The sequence below is a fragment of the Mesoplodon densirostris genome, chromosome 1, assembly GCF_025265405.1.
Source record: "Mesoplodon densirostris isolate mMesDen1 chromosome 1, mMesDen1 primary haplotype, whole genome shotgun sequence".
In the NCBI taxonomy this organism is placed as follows: Eukaryota; Metazoa; Chordata; class Mammalia; order Artiodactyla; family Ziphiidae; genus Mesoplodon; species Mesoplodon densirostris.
In genome coordinates this window covers 19,356,655-19,377,430 of record NC_082661.1, presented here as the reverse complement: position 1 = coordinate 19,377,430, position 20,776 = coordinate 19,356,655, and the positions used below count along the sequence as shown (strand labels likewise).

Below are 20,776 nucleotides of genomic sequence, written 5' to 3'. Positions count from 1 at the left end.
ATACATTGCTGAGAGAAATTAAGAGTAAAATAGAGAAATATACTCACGGATTAGACAATACAGTATTGTTGTCAGTTCTCTACATATTGTTGTGTAGATTCAACAAAATCACAATCATAATTCTACCAGCCTTTTTTTTTAATTGACAAGATAATTCCAAAATTTATATAGCAATGCAGAAGAGCTAGAATAGCTAAAATGACCTTGAGAAGGAAGAAGGAATTGGAGTGCCTACATTATCTGATTTTAAGACTCACTACAGATCTACAGTAATCAAGGCAGTGTAATACTGGGTCAACATACACATTTAGTAAAAAAAAAAAAAAAGTAATTAGTAAAAATAAAAAAAGAATAGGTAATCAGACAGCTCATGAGATACATGTAGAACTCTAGAAAATTAGTTCCTTTCTCTAATATAAATCATGAACAAATTTAGAATTTGTGAATTCTGACAATGTAGGCTTTGCATTCCGTACATTAAATCTTTGGAATGTAAGATTGCTCTTTTTGGGTTGGGAAGAAGCAAAGACCAGTTAGGAGTGACCAATGGATAGGGAAGAAAGAAAAAAATCCCGTTGTGATTTTAGTACTTTAAAAACAGAACAAAATATAAAAGCATGGTTTGTGTTATGAGAGTCAATAAAATCATTATTGCAATGATCTACAAACAAACAAAATACACAGATCAGTGGAACATAACAGATATTCTAGAAATAGACCCAAACATATGGTTAGTTGATTTTCAACAAAGGCACTAACATCATTCTACACAGAAAGAAAACTTTTTATTCCTATGGGAAGAAAATGAACCTCAAACGTGCCCTCACACCATATAAAAAGATTTATTCAGAACAGAACATGGGGACTTCCCTGGCGGTCCAGTAGTTAAGACTTCATCTTCCAATACAGGGGGTGTGGGTTCTATCCCTGGTTGGGAGCTAATATCCCACATGCCTAGAGGCCAAAAAACCAAAACATAAAACAGAAGCAATATTGTAACAAATTCAGTAAAGACTTTAAAAATGGTCCACATCAAAAAAAAATCTTAAAAATAAAGAAAAAAAAGAATGGAACATGGACTTAAATGTAAAAGCTAAACAACAAAATAAAGTTCAAAAGTATGATGGGGCTTCTCTGGTGGCGCAGTGGTTGAGAGTCCGCCTGCCGATGCAGGGGACACGGGTTTGTGCCCCGGTCTGGGAAGATCCCACATGCCGCGGAGAGGCTTGGCCCGTGAGCCATGGCCGCCGAGCCTGCGCGTCCGGAGCCTGTGCTCCGCAACGGGAGAGGCCACAACAGTGAGAGGCCCGCATACCGCAAAAAAAAAAAAAAAAAAAAAAAGTATGATGAATCATGATATAAGACAGTACATATTATATTGTTTCATTTATATAAAATGAGTGACAAGCAAAACAACAGGCTAAACATTCAGTGGAGACAATTTAGAATAGCAGTTGCCTATGGCGGTAGTAGGCATTGAATGGAAAAGGACACCAGGAGGTTTTCTGAGATGATGTGGAAATATTTTGTATCCTGATTTTGCTTGTGGTTGCACAGATTTATATATTTGTCAAAGCTCACCGAATTGTATATTTCAAATATAGTCTTTTTATTGTTGTAAATTGCATCTCAGTAATGTTGATTTTAAAAAGCTGATTTAGAAAGTTCTCTGTGGAGGAATATAAGTGAACTTTCTTTCCACAAAGCTTTTTGACACTTCTAAGTCCATCCTATATTGACACCAGAATTCATTGAGATCATTGAGCTGAATTCTGTGTTCAGTGTAGTTTTCCCAACACACTGTCGATGACTGTTAACAAAATAATAGATAGACAGATTTACAGTGGTTCACAGTTAGAAAAACAAAATATTGTGAAGAATGCAGTGGCACTGTGTTTATTTGCTAGAAATTATTGATAAGCATTTATATTGACCCAGTGCTGTGAAGTGCAGTTTAATACTTTTTATTAGATGTTTTCTATGGCTCCTCTTTGGTGGAAACAGAAAGGAGAGATAATTGTGTTCTAGAAATTCCAATAAAAGCGTAGTCATAGCATAGAGTTATACTGTGATTGTAATATAGCCCACAGCAATATGAAAAATGGCCCTCATAAGTGAATTTGATACCACAAGAAACTGTGGAGGCAAAATGTGTTCTAGTTGGTGAAGTGATATGTAACAGGGGGTGGGGGGCAGGTTGGGAGTGGCTTGAGGGAGTTACTGACTCCTGATAATGTCTATATTATCCTCTTTGTTCACTGACTTTAATTTTACCACTCACCTTTTGTTTCCAAATGATTGAAATTAATCATGGTGGCTGGAATTGTCTTGTGGTCAGTGGCTGGGCTGTTTGCACTTGAATGTCAATTCAATTCCCACCAAGGCTTAGGGAGAAGTGGATTTAGTGACAGATCCATCATCTTGGGAACAGACAATGGCAAATGACAGTAACAACCAATAAAAAGCTCAGTTTAAAAGGTTTCCGTTAAGAGAGGAAATGGGAGGAAAAAGCGGGTTGCTTTTTGTTTATTATTTGAAATATTTGCTCAGGTCTCCAAGTACAGGGCAGTACAGAGTTCTATACTTGTAAATGGCTGATGCTGAGTGAATCTCAAAAAGCAAGTATTCAGCTTGGCTTTGGTAAGGGAGAAGGTCAGATGCTGACTTTGCAGATTATTTGCCTCATCTCAAACTCTGAAGCCTGGAAAGCAGGCCAGGATTGCTTTGGAAGAATGGCTTGCAGCTGAGCTTTTTCTGGCAATCAGCACTGCAGTTCATTTGACCATTTGGACTATAAAGCTCAGTGTGGACAGAGAGGTTGCTCAGTTGAGGGAAGATAAAAAATTTCAGAGTCTTGTAATGAATAATTCTTCAGAGGCACCTGTTTGCCCCTCAGTGGTCTATGAATATTTTCATAGCTGTTTCTTGGTTAATTTTCAGGGGGATAAGTGTTAGGTGTGTGGGGATATGATCTGGGCTTTGCCCTGGAGCTTGTTTCTCTGCATTGTTTCTTGGATCCAATTCCTATGAATATATTAGTATGTGTTTTGAGAGAAAGGATATCATGGTGAATAAATATGAGAAACAAGCTCCAAACTTCTCTTTTTTGGCCTGTCATAAAATAAGTTGGCACATAAGGCTCTCTTTCAGAAGTCCTGCAGTAGAGAAATCTGTTCCCTTACTTCTTGTCACCCTTCCTGAAGGCCCCAATATCTGTGATGATCTTTCACCTAATACCTGGGCTCTTTAGTTTCTTTCCTTTTTTCTTTTTTTAATCTTTGGCTGTGTTGGGTCTTCGTTGCTGTGCACGGGCTTTCTCTAGTTGCAGTGAGCAGGGGCTACTCTTCATTGCGGTGCATGGGCTTCTCATTGCGGTGGCTTCTCTTGTTGTGGAGCACGGGCTCTAGGCACACAGGCTCTAGGCATGCGGGCTCCAGAAGTTGTGGTGTGTGGGCTCAGTAGTTGTGGCACATGGGCTTAGTTGCTCCATGGCATGTGGGATCTTCCCGGACCAGGGATCGAACCTGTGTCCCTTGCATTGGCAGGTGGATTCTTAACCACTGCGTCACCAGAAAAGTCCCTCTTATTTTCTTAACCTTCAAATCTCTAGTGGTCTTTTTTTCTACTCTGCCTCATTTTCTCATGTTTAAACTCTTTAACTCCCTATTTCAAGCATGTCATTCTCTGACCATCACCTCCTAGCCTTCCAGCTTGCCTACTTCATAACACTGACTCCAAAAATTGTAAATGAGGCTGTGTTATTAGTGGTACCGAGTGGGATTTGGACCTGGTCTGTTAGGCTTCAGATTCCAGCACTGAGCAGCAGTGGGTGTGTATACACGTTCCTTAACCTTTCTTTCCTTCACTTTACTCACTTTTAATAGTAAACAATAATAACTACCTCTCAGAGTTATTGTAATGATTCAGTACGTTAATTCATACAGAATGCTTCAAACAGTGCCAGGCATGTGGCATTTGCTCAATAAATGTGGAGGCCACATCAAGCTCTCCAATCCATGGAGCTCACTGATACTTCTCACTCCCCATAACCTCCCTCCTGCATGTCCTTACTTTCCTCCTTAAATAGTGTAAATCCCATTGTCCATCTTTATAATTGGTTGTTTCCAAACATCTTAATTCCCTCAATCTATTATTCCTAATATATACGTACATATGTAGCAAAGTCCCAAGCTGGTTAGAACCAACTACCAACTTACTTTATGACTTCACTTGAACAAGCTGAATTGCTGGTGGAAACCACCAAGAGTGCTGACTCTATTCAACTGCAGTTCATGACCCAACATCTCTAATGAATCCTTAACACCACTTGGCAATCTAACTGCACTTTCCTGTTTCCAAATTATCTATGTCATACATGCTCCTTTCTCCTCTCACCTTCCATTGCTACCATGGACTATTCCTTGGCTGATGACCTCACTTCTTGGATCACTGTGAAAGTTCTCTCCACCTGAGGGAACTGCATCTTCTTTTCCACTACCAAATCCACTGCTTCACTTGCTTCTGTACTTATACTCTCTCTTTTCTGTTCTCAAGATTCAGAGGCCAACTTTGGCACTTCAGCTTGATCGACCCCACTCTGGTCTCCTTAGGCACTTGGAACCGTAATGGTTCCTTGTCTTTCCTATATCATCAGTTTCCCTCTCTTGGATCATTGTCATCATGGAAATGGCCTAGTGTTTCTTCTTTAAAGAACAGTTTAAAAACTTCCCTCAAAGTCCCAGATGGGTTTCCTGGTGACCTCTACCAAATATTAAAGGAAGGAATTATATCAATTCTCTACACTCTCTTTCAGAAGTCAGGAACATTTCCTAACTCATTCTAGGAGGCCAACATTACCCTAATATCAAAACTGGAAAAAGACATTACAAAAAAGAAAACTACAGACTAATATCTCTCAAGAGCATAGATGCAAAAATCCTTAACAAAATATTAGCAAATCACATCCAACATTGTGTAAAAAGAATTATACCCCATGACCAAGTGGAATTTATCCCAGGTATACAAGGCTGTTTCAACTTTTCAAGAGTCAGTTAATGTATCCAATCATATCAACAGGCTAAAGACAAAGAATCACATGATCATATCAATAGGTGCAGAAAAAGCATTTGACAAAATCCAACACTGATTCATGATAAAAACTTTCAGATCAACTATACTCCAATAAAATTTTAAAAATCAACTATACTCTAATAAAATTAAAATATTAAAAAAAAACTTTCAGTAAATTAGGAATAGAAATGAACTTCTTCAACTTGATAAAGATTATCTACAAAAACCCTACAGCTAACACCATACTTAATGGTGAGGAACTTGAAGATTTCCCAGTAAGATGTTGTACAAGGCAAGCTTGTCCCCTAAATCATACTGGAAGTCCTTGCTAATGCAATTAGACAAGACAAGACAAGAAAAGAAACAACGAGATATCACTACATACCTATTAGAATGGCCCAAATCCAAATATTGACACCACCGAATGCTGACAAGGGTGTGGATCAGCATGAACTCTCATTCATTGCTGGTGGAAAGGCAAAATAGTACAGCCACTTTAGATCGTTCGTGGGTTCTTAGAAAACTAAACACACTTTTACCATACGATCCAGCAATTGTGCTCCTTACCCAAAAAGGTTGAAAATTTATGTCCACACAAAAAACCTGCACATGGATGTTTATAGTAGCTTTATTCATAATTGACAAAGAGTGGAAGCAACCAAAATGTCCTTCAGTAGGTGAATAGATAAATTGGTGCATCCATTCAATGAAACGTTTTTAGCACTAAAAAGAAATGAGCTTATCAAACCATGGAAAGATATGGAGGGATCTTCAATACATATTACTAAGTGAAAGAAGCCAACCTGAAAAGGCTACATACAATATGATTCCAACTATGTGACACTCTGAAAAAGCAAAACTATGGAGGCAGTAAAAAGATCCGTGGTTGCCACAGGTTGGGCGGGGGCGGTGGGGGGAGAAGGACAGATAGGCAGAGCACATAGGACTTCTAGGGCAGGGAAAATACTCTGTATGATATAGTGATGGACATGTCATTCTATACTTGTCCAAACCTATAGAACGTACACCATCAAAGGTAAACTACAGACTTTGGGCAATTACGATGTGTCGCTCTATGTTTATCAGTTGTAACAAAGGTACCTGGTGGGGGATGTTGATAATGGGGGAGGCTGTGTGTGTGAGGGGCAGGGGTATTTGGGAAATCTCGGTATCTTCCTCTCCATTTTATTGTGAGCCAAAAACTGCTCTTAAAAAAAAAAGTCATTTAAAAAAATCGAAAACTTCCTCCACCTCCATTCTCCTCTAGCTCCTGTCCTAGTTCTCTGTTTTCCTTCACAGTACAACTGTTTTGCACCTTGTATGATGAAAAATTTCAAATATACATAAAAGTAGAACTATAAAATGAACCCCTATGTACTCTCCATACAGATTTTAAAATTATTAGCTTTGGGTCATATTTCCTTCATTATGTTTTGCTTTGACACTCTAAAGCAAATATCAGACCTTATGACATTTCATTTGTAGATATTTCAGTGCATCTCTTAAGTGCATTTTCTTACATAACCATGATTACATGATCATACCTAACACAATTAACAAAAATTCCTTACTATCAACTAATACCCAGTTTAGATTTGTATTTCCTCAATTATTCCCAAAATATCTTGTCCTGTTGGTTTAGTTGAATAACAATCCAAACAAGGTTCCTACATGGCATTTGATTTTTATCTTTTAAATAGAATTCAGTCTTAAATAGAGTTCAGTCTAGAACATATATATGTATTTTCTCTATGCCATGCACTTGTTAAGGATATAGATTGGTTGTCTTGTAAAGCGCCCCAGGTAGTGTAATTCCTAAGAGGAATCTACTCCCTCATCTGCTCTTTTCTCTTGAAGTCCCTCATTGCGTTTCCTGCTCCCACATTCCATGAAGACAACTCCATGAGGTACATGTTAACACAACCAATAGGCATGTCGCTTTCCTCACTTGATGTCTCAGCATCATTTGACAGCTGACCATCTATCTCTACTTCTTGAAACCCTCTCTTCTCTTGGTTTCTGGGGTCCATACTGTCCTATATTTCCTCTCATTTCAGGCATAGCTCTTCCTCCGTCTCTTTGCTGACTTCTGCTATGACTGACCTCTAAATACTGGAGTGTTCAGTATTTGGAGCTTCATCCTGGGTCTCTTCTTTTCTTTTGCCCTCTGTGCTTAGCTAATCTCTAGCCCATGGCTTTAAATATCATCTATACAGTTAACTCCCCAATCTATGTCTTTTAGCCCTGATTTCTTCAAAATTCCTGAGTTAAAATTTCAACCTCTTGGGCCTCCCTGGTGGCGCAGTGGTTAAGAGTCCGCCTGCCGATGCAGGGGATATGGGTTCGTGCCCCGGTCTGGGAGGATCCCATATGCCGCGGAGCGGCTGGGCCCGTGAGCCATGGCCGCTGGGCCTGCGCATCCGGAGCCTGTGCTCCGCAATGGGAGAGGCCACAACAGTGAGAGGCCCACATACCGCAAAAAGAAAAAAAAAAAAAAATTTCAACCTCCTACCTGAATTTACATTTAAATGTTTAATGAGTATCTCAAAATTTAACTTATCAAAAGCAGAATACAACTTTTCAGGGTCCTCTCCCCCCAAATCTTCTTTTTACACAGTTCTTTCAAATTTCAGTAAATACTACCATAAAATATCCAATTTCTTAAGTCCCCAATTTAGGAATCATCTTTGGTTTCTCTTTTTTCCCTTAACTCTCACTTTCCGTCCTTTAGTAAGATGTATTGACTCTATCTCCAAAACATACCCCGATCCTGCCCTCTTTTTCCTATCACCACAGATACCATCCTGGCTGCTGGCACTGCCTTTCTTCTCCAGATGTATTTCTGCACTCGCAGCTGGATTTCCCGCTTCTACCTCTCCCCCTAGTCACTTCACCTTTCCTACAACAGCCAGGGTAAAAATTTTAAGAATATAAATGAGAACATGTCACTTTCTTGCTTAAGCCGCCCCCACCCCACCCACCAAATGGCTCCTCCCTCAAATCCATAATAAATCAAGGTTCATTACTCTGACCTACCTTTGTGTCCTGGTATCCTACCTTTCTCCTCCCCAGCCACACTGAGCAGGAATCTGAAAGTTGGAGGTCAGGAACGTGAGCCACATGGGCAAGGGTGGTGAGAGAACTTCATAAGCCCATTGTGATGCTTCAGCTATGCCCCTTCTGACACACGCTCTTTACATGGACAGATGTGTGTGTTCAGGCAGGGGCACAGATGCTCAGCTGCAGGCCACCCCAGCAGGATCACTTTCTCTTTATCCTTTTTTTTTTTTTTTTTTTTTTTTTGCGGTACACGGGCCTCTCACTGTTGTGGCCTCTCCCGTTGTGGAGCACAGGCTCCGGATGCACAGGCTCAGCGGCCATGGCTCACGGGCCCAGCCGCTCCACAGCATGTGGGATCCTCCCAGACCGGGGCACGAACCCGTGTCCCCTGCATCGGCAGGCGGACTCTCAACCACTGCGCCACCAGGGAAGCCCTATCCTTTCTTAAATACACTGTTTCAAACAACAAAAAAGACAAAGCTCTTGTTGTTCTCTCTTGGCCCCCAGTTCTCTTCTTCACTGAACCCTTCAGCCTGTAATTATGTCGTCAATTCATGCGTTTCTGTGTGCATCACCTGTCTTCTCCATTCGTCTCTTAAGTTCTAGGAGGAGAGGGTTCATACCAATTCTGAAGACCATTCTCTTGCAGTGTGTAGCTCTGTACCTGATACATAAATATTTGTTGAATGAAAAATGCATGAGTGTAGTCCTGTATGACTCAGTTAATTTCTTTGCTCTTATTGAGAATCTTGTGCCCACATGTGTCTTAAGAATGTGCAAGAATCTGAAGTAGATGAAGGGATGTTACGTGTGTGCCATGTGAGGATTAGTGAAGATCATTTTGGAAGAAAATCTGAGAAAAACCGCATCTCTTCTTCCTCTTTCTCCTGATAACAAAATAAGAAGATGTTCCACAGGTGGATAGGAAAGTCTCTTTTCCAAAGGGTCATGGGTGGCTAAGTGCCAAGAGTTTATCTTTCTTTTGTTGTTGCTGTTTAAACAGACCTCAGGTGCATTGGATTCATCAGAACTCACAACACACTCTCATCATTGGTTCATGCCAGGCCAACTCCAATCCAAGTTGTGTGTTCATCTTTCTTTTGCTTTCCTTTCTATGTTGTTCTGTTAAATCCTTATGCATGCATAAAAGCATGTATTTTATTTAGTTTGTTTTTACGTTTATATAAAGTGTGTCACATTGTTTGTAATCTGGGACTTTCTTTTTATTAATATTACATTCCTATGATTCATCCAGATTACTGCTTGCAACTGTATGTCTTTTCACTGCTGTATTATATTTCACTGAGTGGTTATAGGATGTTTATTCATCCATTCTTCCACTGATGGACATTTGGGTCAATAATATTACTGTCATAAATACAGCTATCCTTCTGAGCTTGTCCTTGACCTCCAGAACTCAGTTAAGCCAATATCTTTTAGGTTTTCACATAGTGAGAAATGTGCTAGATACTATGAGAAGATGCCAAGCTGTGTAAGAAATGTGCCTGTCCTTTGCGAGTTCACACTGTGGAGACAGAGTCACAGAGAGCAGAATTTGCTAAATGCTGCAAAGGCACCTCACTATAGAGTCAGACAGGGTAGAATAAGAGATTTCATTGAAAGTTCTGGGAGGTTTGGATGTGGGATCATGGTGAATGCATGTGAACTTGATAGGTGGAAAGGGGGGACAGTTGAAGAGAGAAGATATTTCAGGAGTGGGAATAACGAGAGGAGTACAGAGGTAGGAAAATATACAAAGAATCTTCAAGACAGTGATATTCTTGGGGGTGGTTAAAGCCTGAGTTACAGGACAGACTGAGGGTGCATTTCAGGAAGGGGAAGTCCAGAAAGGAGGAAGGGAAGTAGGATTTCAACCTTGGAAGCGTTAAAGGTTGGGAGGAGGAGCTGAGCTTTTATTCCATCTGCAGTTGAGACCATTGAAGGGGACAAGGTTGGCCACTTTGGTGGCTCTGAGGGTGTGCCTGGGTGGGGCTTGAGTGGGTGTCTCTCGATGGGTCTGTGTCCTCTTTGGGACCACTTACAGTTACGCTAAGACAAGTGTGTACAGTAGCTGGGAGATGCTGTGGACATTCTCTTTGCTTTCAGTTTCTGTACTCAACTCTCTTCCTTGATATTTTCTATAGAATTCGCAGGTCTGCTAGGAGACCAGTCTTTGTAGACAGAGGCAAGATTTTTGAATGTTCTATGTTAGGTCTAACACAAGGTTTGTTCTCTAAAAATACTGCGTATCTTAGCTTGGTTTTTTTCTGTAGAAAAGAATGCTAAAGAGAAGGGAGGATTTTTCTCTCTTGTTTATTTTAAAGATTTCTCTTCTGGAAGGGGACCCCTTTAATGTGCATGCCATGCTTCCATGAACAAAGGAAAATTACAACTGAGGGGGAATGCAAACCTCCTCTTGTTCCCCAGCAGACATAGGTTCCCACACACTCCCATTGTACCTACCATCTGGCTGACCCCAAATTGTTTTCTTTCAGTGACATTTATTTATGTTGAGAGAAAGAGAGAGATGCATATATAAATAATACGTAAGTAATTTGAAAGCATTTTGAGAAACACTATATGCCACTTGCTCTCTTCTGGGGTTGGAGGCTTTTCACTTTCATAGGAAATCCTGCCTTGGTCTCAGATTGAACCCTCATTAAAGATGCTGGACTGGGAAGCTGACTCCCAGGACAGAGCCTGCAGGGGGGAACCCTTTGTCCCTAGTTGTATAGATTCCAACTCTAAAGTGTTTACATCTGCTTTGGACTATGAACATGTTCCTTTAAGAAGTGGGCGAGGGGCAGAACACACAAAGGCTCACATAAGTGACGGAACCAGAAAAACTGTGAAATCAGGGCAGTCTGTAAATTAATACCTCGAGCTGAGCTGAGATGGGTTAAAAGCGATGATGTGATCTGATCTAAAGAGGGAAAATGAAGTAGTGTTCAGGGCTCCCGAAAGAAGTAAGCTCTGTAGACTCAAAACCATCCTGGGGGCAGGCACGGGCCTGACCTGTTTCTCGAAGGCGTTAGGTGGATGTTGGCTAGTTCCTTTGGCTTAAAGGATGAAAGCATGTCAAGGGAAAAGGCTAGAAATTTTCCAGTCATGTCCAGAGGATGAGAAGAATAGCCGTGTAGTTAAAAAGACAGAATTGAAAGACATCTATGTCTGGGTGTGCTATGGACCCGGGTGGAGGGGGGTGGTGACCCTGGGCGTTTTGTGTAAGCGCTCTGTGCCTCAGTCTCCTCTCTCCAAGGGAAGGATAAGCAGGCCGACATCATATTTCTTAATGCTACCAAATGTTATTTATTTATTGTTCTTTTCTCCCCTGTAAATATAAGCTCCACAAGGATGGGGACTTGGGGTGTTTTATATACTGCTATATGCCCGGAGCCCAGAACAATTTAACACTGAATACATTTATGTTGAATGAATAATAAATGTGTAAATAGGGTTGCTCTTTGGGTTAAATGAGCCCACTTTTTTTAAGTGTCTGCATAAAAAGATCCAATAAATTTATTGGACTAACCTTTTGCCCCTACTTAACTCATTTCAGTTGCGGAAGTGGCACAGATTCTGGTTAAATACCGGGAGAGGGCTTCCCTGGTGGCGCAGTGGTTGAGAGTCCGCCTGCGGATGCAGGGGACACGGGTTCGTGCCCCAGTCTGGGAAGATCCCACATGCCACGGAGCGGCTGGGCCCGTCCGTGAGCCATGGCTGCTGAGCCTGCGCGTCCGGAGGCTGTGCTCCGCAACGGGAGAGGCCCCAACAGTGAGAGGCCCGCGTACCGCAAAAAACAAAAACAAAAAAACCGGGAGAGAAGATCTCTATTTGCACTGCTTAATGGTAACTGTGAAGTCTCTGATCAAAATTGAGGACAGGGACCCAACATTTTCTAGCGTCATCCAGGGAGCCCCATGTTTCCATTTCTCTTGAATCCCATGTACTCATAGCCTGGTCATCTTTTTCTTACTCACATACTCTGCTCAGTCCTGCTTCTCACTTTTGCTCTGACTCTGCATCCTACCAAGAATTGTTTGCCTTCTCTCTGCCCTTCCAGGTCCTAACCCTCTGGCAGGGCCCATTTCACTCTCGCCCCCTCTGTGAGGTCCTCCCGGCTACCTCCCGCCTCTGGCAGCTTCTCCTGACTTAGTTCTGTTGGCATGCATTCAGTGCAAAACATACACTTCCTGGGTCTTTCAGGACAGAGCAGCACAGGCCACAAGGACAGAGAGGTCTGATCTACTTGGAATGGAGACTCTTCTGTTGACTAACACAAGTTGAATTCCTACCGAATGCCTAGCTCTGTGCAAAGTGCTGGAATAGAGACTAACAATATTTTAGGGACAACTTTGAAAAGACCAAACACAATGAGACCTCTGCTGCTTTAGGTCTGACTTAAAAGAAAGAGAGGAACTTTAAGTCCTAGAGACTTAACTCTTATTATCTGGATCTGTGTGCATCTTCCTTTCTCTGTTGCAAAAGCTTTAGTGATGCACTAGTCCAGACAGGTTGTGAGATTTCCTCACATACATGCCAAGGAGCTTCTGCCACCTGGTGTGGTGAGAGGGCATTACAGTGTATGGGAAATGGGAGTTTTAACTTTACCTTGTGGACTCTATGAATTGTCTAAGGGTAGTCAATTCTTCTTTTCAAAGTAGTGTAAATTTTTTGATGTAAAAATTACATAGTCTCAATATATAAATAGATAAAAAATGAGCTGCTGCAGGTAGTGTATGTTCTAACGAAGGTTGGAGATCTCAGAGTCCTGCCTTTTCAGCCTTCCTTTTTTCTTCAGAATTTTGTTAACGTTCTTTCGTAGAACTTAGAGGACATGATCCATAGTGGAGAATGCAAGACTTAAAAAAAAAGATCTGCAAGGTCCAGGCGGTGGGGTACTATTATTATTATTTAGATGACCTTTACAATCCCTTCAGGGAAAAACAAACTCACATTGAGTGAACTCTTTTTTTATGACCAGTCCTTTTTTTTTTTTTTTTTTTTTTGTGGTATACGGACCTCTCACTGTTGTGGCCTCTCCCGTTGAAGAGCACAGGCTCCGGATGCGCAGGCTCAGTGGCCATGGCTCACGGGCCCAGCCGCTCCACGGCATGTGGGCTCTTCCCGGACCGGGGCACGAACCCATGTCCCCTGCATCGGCAGGCGGACTCTCAACCACTGTGCCACCAGGGAAGCCCTGCCCAGTCCTTTATGCACCTTATTTCATTATGTCTTCACACTCACCCTGTGAAGTAGGCTTTGCTATCCCCATTTCACAGATGAAGAGAATGAACCAAGAGACATTCAGGATTTTGCCAGTCACTATCCAGCTTTTAACGGTTGAGCCATGATTCAAACCCTGGTCTTTCTGACTCAGCATCAGAGCTTGTCTCTCCACATCACTTCCAACCCCAAAACTCTGTTTCTCCTGGAATGGGCGGTGGCAAAGCTACTCTCAAGATCATGGAAGACAGAGGATATTTTTAAGAACACAACCCTTCCTATTAGTCTCTTTTGTTTCCTAGTCTGTGCCAAATCTGAAGGCAATTTGTTTGGTAAAGAACAAGCCCAGGGTCACACACACACATGGTGAGTGGGACACTGGGCAGAAAAAAAAAAAGAGGAAAGAGGGAAAGAGAGGCTCTAGGACTTGCCTAAGTTTAAGAGGTCAGCACCAAAGGACATTAGACGTCCTACCTCAGAACTTTGGTCATAAGATTGACTCCAGTGAGAGTCCCATGTTTCTGGGAAAAAAAGCGGATATTTTTGCCTTCACCAGAACCTGATGGTTTATACACGTCCCAGAGATGGAACCCATGGGCGGCCTGGAAGATAGCCTACTGTTAGAGCTGGTCATCTGCCAAAGACACTCAGGGGATGCAAAGCCCAACTCTGTACTATTTCTGCTCTCCAGACGCTCACATCTGCCAAGTATGGAAGCTGTTCTTGCATGGGAGCCCTGAGGAATGGCATCAATTGGGGCCTCCAGTAATGCAATCACTTTTAATCAGCGTGTAATGAGGATATAAACAGCCTCAGCTTACCTCTGTGGCTGAGAGGCAACTACACATAAACCTCAATTACTCAGACATTTAAAAGTCAATTTCAAATAAAATGTCCAGGTGATGGAGCTAAAGGGATTAGAAGGATCAGAATGTGTGCAAAGGCCTGGCATGTCTTGTCAGTGCAGTTGACGTAGACAGCTCCCATAATGCAATAAAACTGGCCTGCTTGGTGCCCTGAGGGGTTAAGGGGAGCAGGTCTTATCTCCCAGCTCCTCCCAAAAGCAGAGGAGGATTCCAATGACAAAGCGGAGAACACAAAAGTGAATTCTGCATGCTCAAATGGTGCTGGGAATATTATCTTCATTTCATTGTATAGTTGTGAAGAGGAAATGTAGCCTTAGGCTACCACTTAAGCCCCCTTCCACCCTAACCTGGCCTCCATCTGCACTACCAGATCAGATATATTACTCTTTCTGTAGATGATCTCTACTTTTTTTTGCCAGTGTATCTGCTTATCATCCCTGTCTACCTGCTGGTAATTTAGCTCTGTAAGCTCTTATCGAGCATGTGCCACGTGGCAGGCACTGTGCTGAGCAACACGGGGACACAAAGGTGAGGACATTATAGTCTTTGCTTCACTTTACAGGGTAGAAGAAATGAGGCCAACTCCCTACCTGGTCAGGGTTTACAGTCCTACCACAAACCAAGTCACTTGAATCTTTAGACATGGCAGGTTCTTTGTCTCTCAGAGTCTCAGTCCTTGTGGAGAGAAGAGAGCCCTGTGGATCAGCTGCTTAGCCTTTCCTTTGATTCTGTGCATTCAAGATGTTTGTTCCAATTATTTTCTTCTTCTTGTTATTTGCTAAAGCTGGTAGGAGTCAAACATCTGTTACTTTCAACCAAAGAAACCACTCATACATAGGATAATACCATTAATGCTAATAATCATAGCTAGCATTTAATGAATAAGTATCAGGCACTAAGTATTTTGCTAAACACTTGCACTATCTTTTTTGACCACCAAAATCACCCTATGAGGTAACCTTTGCTATTACCTTAATTTCTCCATTTTGTAAGTTAACATACTTTATGGGACTGTTGCATGGATTAAATGAGCTACAGTATAGTAGTGGGTACCAACTGGGTTGGCTATCCAGTACTACCATCCCTATTTTAAGAGTTATCACCATTCATGTTGTATTCCATGCCATCCCTTGGAGTTGTCAAAGTATAATGTTCCCGAAGGTAAAAACATGACTCATATGAAATAGAATGAACATGAATCAAAAATCTATTCACTTTATCAATTCATGAGGAGATAATTAGGATGGCAAATCTGGTTCAAAGGAGAATCAGAGGAAGGGAATTTATAGAGTCAGTCAGTCAAAGGGATACTGAAATGAATTTGTTAATAGATTATAAAACTGCTAATGTCTTACAGAGAAATAAAGCTGTAGACTTCTGGTTATGTTTTCTACCTTACAGAAATTGACCAGTCAGTGGACATATAACTTCAGAGTATCTGGGCTCTAATCAAATACTAGTAAATAGCAAATTCAAATACAGGCACATTCTCCCAGGTCAGGGATGCAGCAAATGTTTTAAAGGGCTAGGTAGGAAATACATTTGGCTTTCTAGATCATATGATCTCTTTTGAACTCTGACAGTGTAACACAAAAACCGTAGCTAATATGTAAACAAATGTACATGGCTGTTCCAATAAGCCTTCATTTACAAACGCATATGGCCAAGGCTCACAGTTTTGCCAACTCCTGTCCTAGATGATTAAATAATACTTGATGAGCCAGTTAAACAATGGCTACGGGTGACATTGAGGGCACATGCAGGTATCCTATTGCTTTGTCTCTAATTTTTGCCTCATTTTCTTAACAGCATTAAAATGTGAACTGGGCCTCCTGGACTTGCTGATGCAGTGTTCCCACCCACCCCGGCCATCTGCGTGGATACACCAGAGCCCTTATGCTTATTCAGGTGGACCCCATTCTCCCCCTGCCTGTCCTCATCCGTGTTGTCTAGACCACGGCTGGCACCTGACCCAATTTCCAAAAATGAAATGGGACTAAATGGCTCCTGCCCCAGGCTGGTTGCTTTCTTGAGGGGAAGAGATATAAACTCTGGAGCTGATGGATGCAGTAATCTTCTGCCACCTCAACGGGAAAACAAAGGTTAGAAGAAACCTACTCACTGCCTCTCTGTGCCTGTTTCACTATCCACACAGTGGGAGTAATAACAGACCTACTTCCTGGGGTGTAGTTTAGTATGATAATGTGGGTAAAGCATCCAGCTTAAAGCACCATATGTGCACTGTAAAAATGACTTCTCTTGTCTTTGATTCCTCTCCTAGTCTTGCCTTCTCCAGGTGACTCCAGTGCTAAATAGCTTTAGTATTGATACAGAAGTTATGCTGATACCACAGCCCCGCTCCCCTCCTCAGTGCCCTTTCTTCTTGACACTGATGTTTTATTTCACCATTGAAATCTAACCTTTGACTTTACTTAAACTGCTTCTTGTAACTTCGTGCTTTACAGTTGAGTAACTATGCTGACTTCTCTATTTTCTTCTGTGAGTGAGGAAGAGCAGAGAGGACCAAGCATTGGCTGAGCAGGAGTTTGGCTGAATGCTTTAAATAGATTATTTCTAATCCTCACAACCACCCACTCTTAGGCATACGTTATCCCTATTTTATTTTTATTTTATTTTATTTTGTTTACCCCAAAGTCAAGTTTATTGAAGTGAAATTTATAAAGGCAAAAATCAAAATTTTGGGTGGACAGTTACATAAGTTTTGACAAGCACTTTTTTTCCTTGAAGGATAAGTGTATTAATTTATTCAATGAACAATTATTGTACCAGGCATTGTACTTAACAGCATAGTTCCAGAAGCTACCTATTAGTCTGATTTTGCCTTCGCTGGGGAACCTGTCATCTGCTTGTGCAACATCACTCATGGGCCTCATCAGACAAGTTGGACAAACAATCACTTATGTAACTACCATCACCCCAGAATATTTCCATGTGCACCTTTGTGGTCAATCCTTTATCCTCTCCTTTGATTCGTAGCCCTTGGCAACCTCTGATCTGATCTCTGCCTTTGTAATTGTGTCACTTTAAAAATGTCATATAAATGGAATTTTGCACCTGGCTTCTTCCGCTTAGAAGAATGTGCTTGATGTTCATCCATGTTGGAGCAGGTATGTAGTTCATTTCTTTTTATTCTTGAATAGAAATCCACTGTATGGATGTACAATAGTTGTTGTTTTTTTTTAATTGAAGTATAGTTGATTTACAATGTTGTGCTAATTTCTACTATACAGCAAAGTGACTCAGTTATACACATATATACATTCTTTTTAATTTATTTTTATTTTTTTATTTATTTTTATTTATTTTTATTTACTTTTTTTTGCAGTATGCGGGCCTCTCACTGTTGTGGCCTCTCCCGCTGCGGAGCGCAGGCTCCGGACACGCAGGCTCAGCGGCCATGGCTCACGGGCCCAGCGCTCCGCAGCATGTGGGATCCTCCCAGACCGGGGCACGAACCCGTGTCCCCTGCATCGGCAGGCGGACTCTCAACCACTGCGCCACCAGGGAAGCCCTACATTCTTTTTTAAAATATTCTTTTCCATTATGATTTATCCCAGGAGATTGGATATAGTGCCCTGTGCTATACAGTAAGACCTTGTTATTTATCCATTCTAAATGTAATAGTTTGCATCTACCAAGCCAAACTTCCAGTCCATCCCTCTCCCTCCCCCCTCCTCCTTGGCAACCACAAGTCTGATCTCTATGTCTGTGAGTCTGTTTCTGTTTTGTAGATGGGTTCATTTGTGCCATGTTTTAGATTCCACATATAAGTGAAATCATATGGTATTTGTCTCTTTCTGACTTACTTCACTTAGTATGATAATCTCCAGGTCCATCCATGTTGCTGCAAATGGCGTTATTTCATTCTTTTTTATGGCTGAGTAGTATTCCATTGTATAAGTATACCACATCTTCTTTATCCATTCATCTATCAATGAACAATTAGGTTGTTTCCATGTCTTGGCTTTTGTGAATAGTGCTGCTATGAACATAGGGGTGCATGTATCTTTTTGAATTATAGTTTTCTCTGGATATATGCCCAGGAGTGGGAATTGCTGGATCATGTGGCAACTCTATTTTTAGTTTTCTGAGGAACCTCCATACTGTTTTCCATAGTGGCTGCACCAACTTACATTCCCACCAACAGTGTAGGAGGGTTCCCTTTTCTCCACACCCTCTCCAGCATTTATTGTTTGTAGATTTTTTCTGACCAGTGTGAGGTGGTACATCACTGTAGTTTTGATTTGCATTTCTCTAATAATTAGTGATGTTGAGCATCTTTTCATGTGCCTACTGGCTATCTGTATGTCTTCTTTGGAGAAATGTCTATTAAGGTGTTCTGCCCATTTCTTTATTGGGTTATTTGCTTTTTGAGTTGTATGAGCTGTTTGTATGTTTTGGAGATTAAGCCCTTGTTGGTTGTGTCATTTGCAAATATTGTATTGTATTGTATCCTGCTACTTTGCTGAATTCATTTATTAGATCTAGTAGTTTTGTGTGGAGTTCTTAGGGTTTTCTATTTTATCATCTGCAGATAGTGAAATTTTTACGTCTTCCCTTCCAGTTTGGATAACTTTTATTTCTTTTCCTGTCTGATTGCTGTGGCTAGGACTTCCAATACTGTGTCAAATAGAAGTGGTGAGAGTGGACATTCTTGTCTTGTTCCAGATTTTAGTGGGAAGACTTTCAGCTTTTCACTATTGAGTATTATAGTGGCTGTGGGTTTGTCATAAATGTCTTTCATTATGTTGAGATATGTTCCCTCTATACCCACTTTTGTATGAGTTCTTATGAAGGATTGATGTTGAGTTTTGTCAAATGCTTTTTCTGCATCTATTGAGATGATCATGTGGTTTTTGATTTTTCTTTTCTTAATGTGTTATATTGATTGATTTGTGTATGTTGAACCATCCTTGTGAGCCTGGGGTGAATCCAACTTGATCATGGTGTATGATCTTTTCTGTGTGTTGTTGGATTTGGTTTGCGAATATTTTGTTGAGAATTTTTGCATCTATATTCATCAAAGATATTGGCCTGTAATTTTCTTTTTTGGTGCTATCTTTGATTTTTGTATCAGGGTGATGGTGGCTTCATAGAACATCTTTGGGAGTGTTCCCTCCTCTTCAGTTTTTTGAAAGAGTTTGAGAAGGACCAGTATAAGTTCTTCTTTGTACGTTTGGTAGAATTCTCCTGTGAAGCCATCTGGTCCTGGACTTTTGTTTGTAGGGAGGTTTTTTTAAATTATTATTACAGATTCTATTTCGCTTCTAGTGGTTCGTCTGTCAAATTATCCATTTCTTCTTGATTCAATTTTGGTAGGCTCTATGTTTCTAGAAAGTTGTCCATTTCTTCTAGGTCAAATTTGTTGCCTAATTTAAGTGATTTACTTTCCAATTGTTATTTCCTCCTTCCTATATCTTCTTTCTTCTTTTCTATTTAGAGAAGACCTTTCAATATTTCTCTTAGGGTAGGTTTAGTATTGTGATATTCTTTTAATTTTTGCTTGTCTGAGAAATTTTTTATTTCTCCCACTATTCTAAATGAAAATCTTGCTGGGTAGAGTATTCTAGGTTGCAGATTTCCCTTTCAAGACTCTGAATATATTTTGCCACTCCCTCTGGCCTGCAGCGTTTCTGTAGAGAAATCAGCTGATCGCTTTATGGGGGTTCCCTTGTAATGAACTCTTTTTCTCTTGCTTCCTTTAGAACCCTCTTTTTAACTTTTGTTGCTTTTATTATAATATGTTTTGGTGTAGGTCTGTTTGGGTTCATCTTGTTTGGGACCCTCTGTGCTTCCTGTCTCTGGATAATGTTTCCTTTTTTAGGTTTGGGAAGGTTTTAGCTATAATTTCTTCAAATCCATTTTCAATCCCCTTTTCTCTTTCTTCTCCTTCTGTAATCCCTATTACGCATAGATTGGCACGCTTTATATTATCCCATAGGTCTCTTATATTGCTTTCATTTTTGTTTTTTAATTGGCGTTCTGTCTGCTGTTCTGATTGGGTACTTTCCATTATTCTATCTTCCAGAGCACTTAATCTTTCTTCTGCATTATTCATTCTGCTATTCATTGCTTTTAGCTCAGCTTTTGTCTCAGCAAATGAATCTTCTAATTTTTCTTGGCTCCTCATAGTTTCTGGTTTCTTTTTACAGTACTCTGAATTTCTGTCCATAGATTTTCTTAAGTCCTTCAGTATTTTCATTTCCTCATTTTTGAGCTCAGTGTCTATTAGACTGAAGAGGTCTGTTTCACTGCTTGTTCCTTCAGAGGAATACTCTTGGTCCTTTAACTGGGAGTGGTTCCTCTGCTTCTTCATTTTGCTTATATTCCTCTTACTCTGTGAGTTTAGGAGAAGTAATTAATAATCTACTGTAGTCTTGGAGGGCTATTTATATGCAGGAGCATCCCTGCGTAGCGTGTGTGGGTTTAATGTTGGCGTGAGGGCTGTTTTTGGTTTGGATGCTTGCCACCTCCTTCCTCACGTGTGCTGGCTGTTATCTGCTTGATGGGGGTGTGCAGGTGTGTGGCCCTCA

At 40.9% G+C, this 20,776-nt stretch overlaps 1 long non-coding RNA gene across 1 annotated transcript in view; it reads left to right on the top strand.

Annotated features, from left to right (window-relative positions):
• Window positions 1-17,324, top strand: part of LOC132492510 (uncharacterized) — a 70,415-nt gene extending 53,091 nt beyond the window's left edge. Inside the window, exons 2-3 of the long non-coding RNA XR_009532830.1 lie at window positions 16,032-16,324; window positions 17,220-17,324. This is a non-coding gene — a long non-coding RNA (uncharacterized LOC132492510). The remainder of the gene's footprint in view (window positions 1-16,031; window positions 16,325-17,219) is intronic.
• The last annotated feature ends 3,452 nt before the right edge of the window (window positions 17,325-20,776 follow it).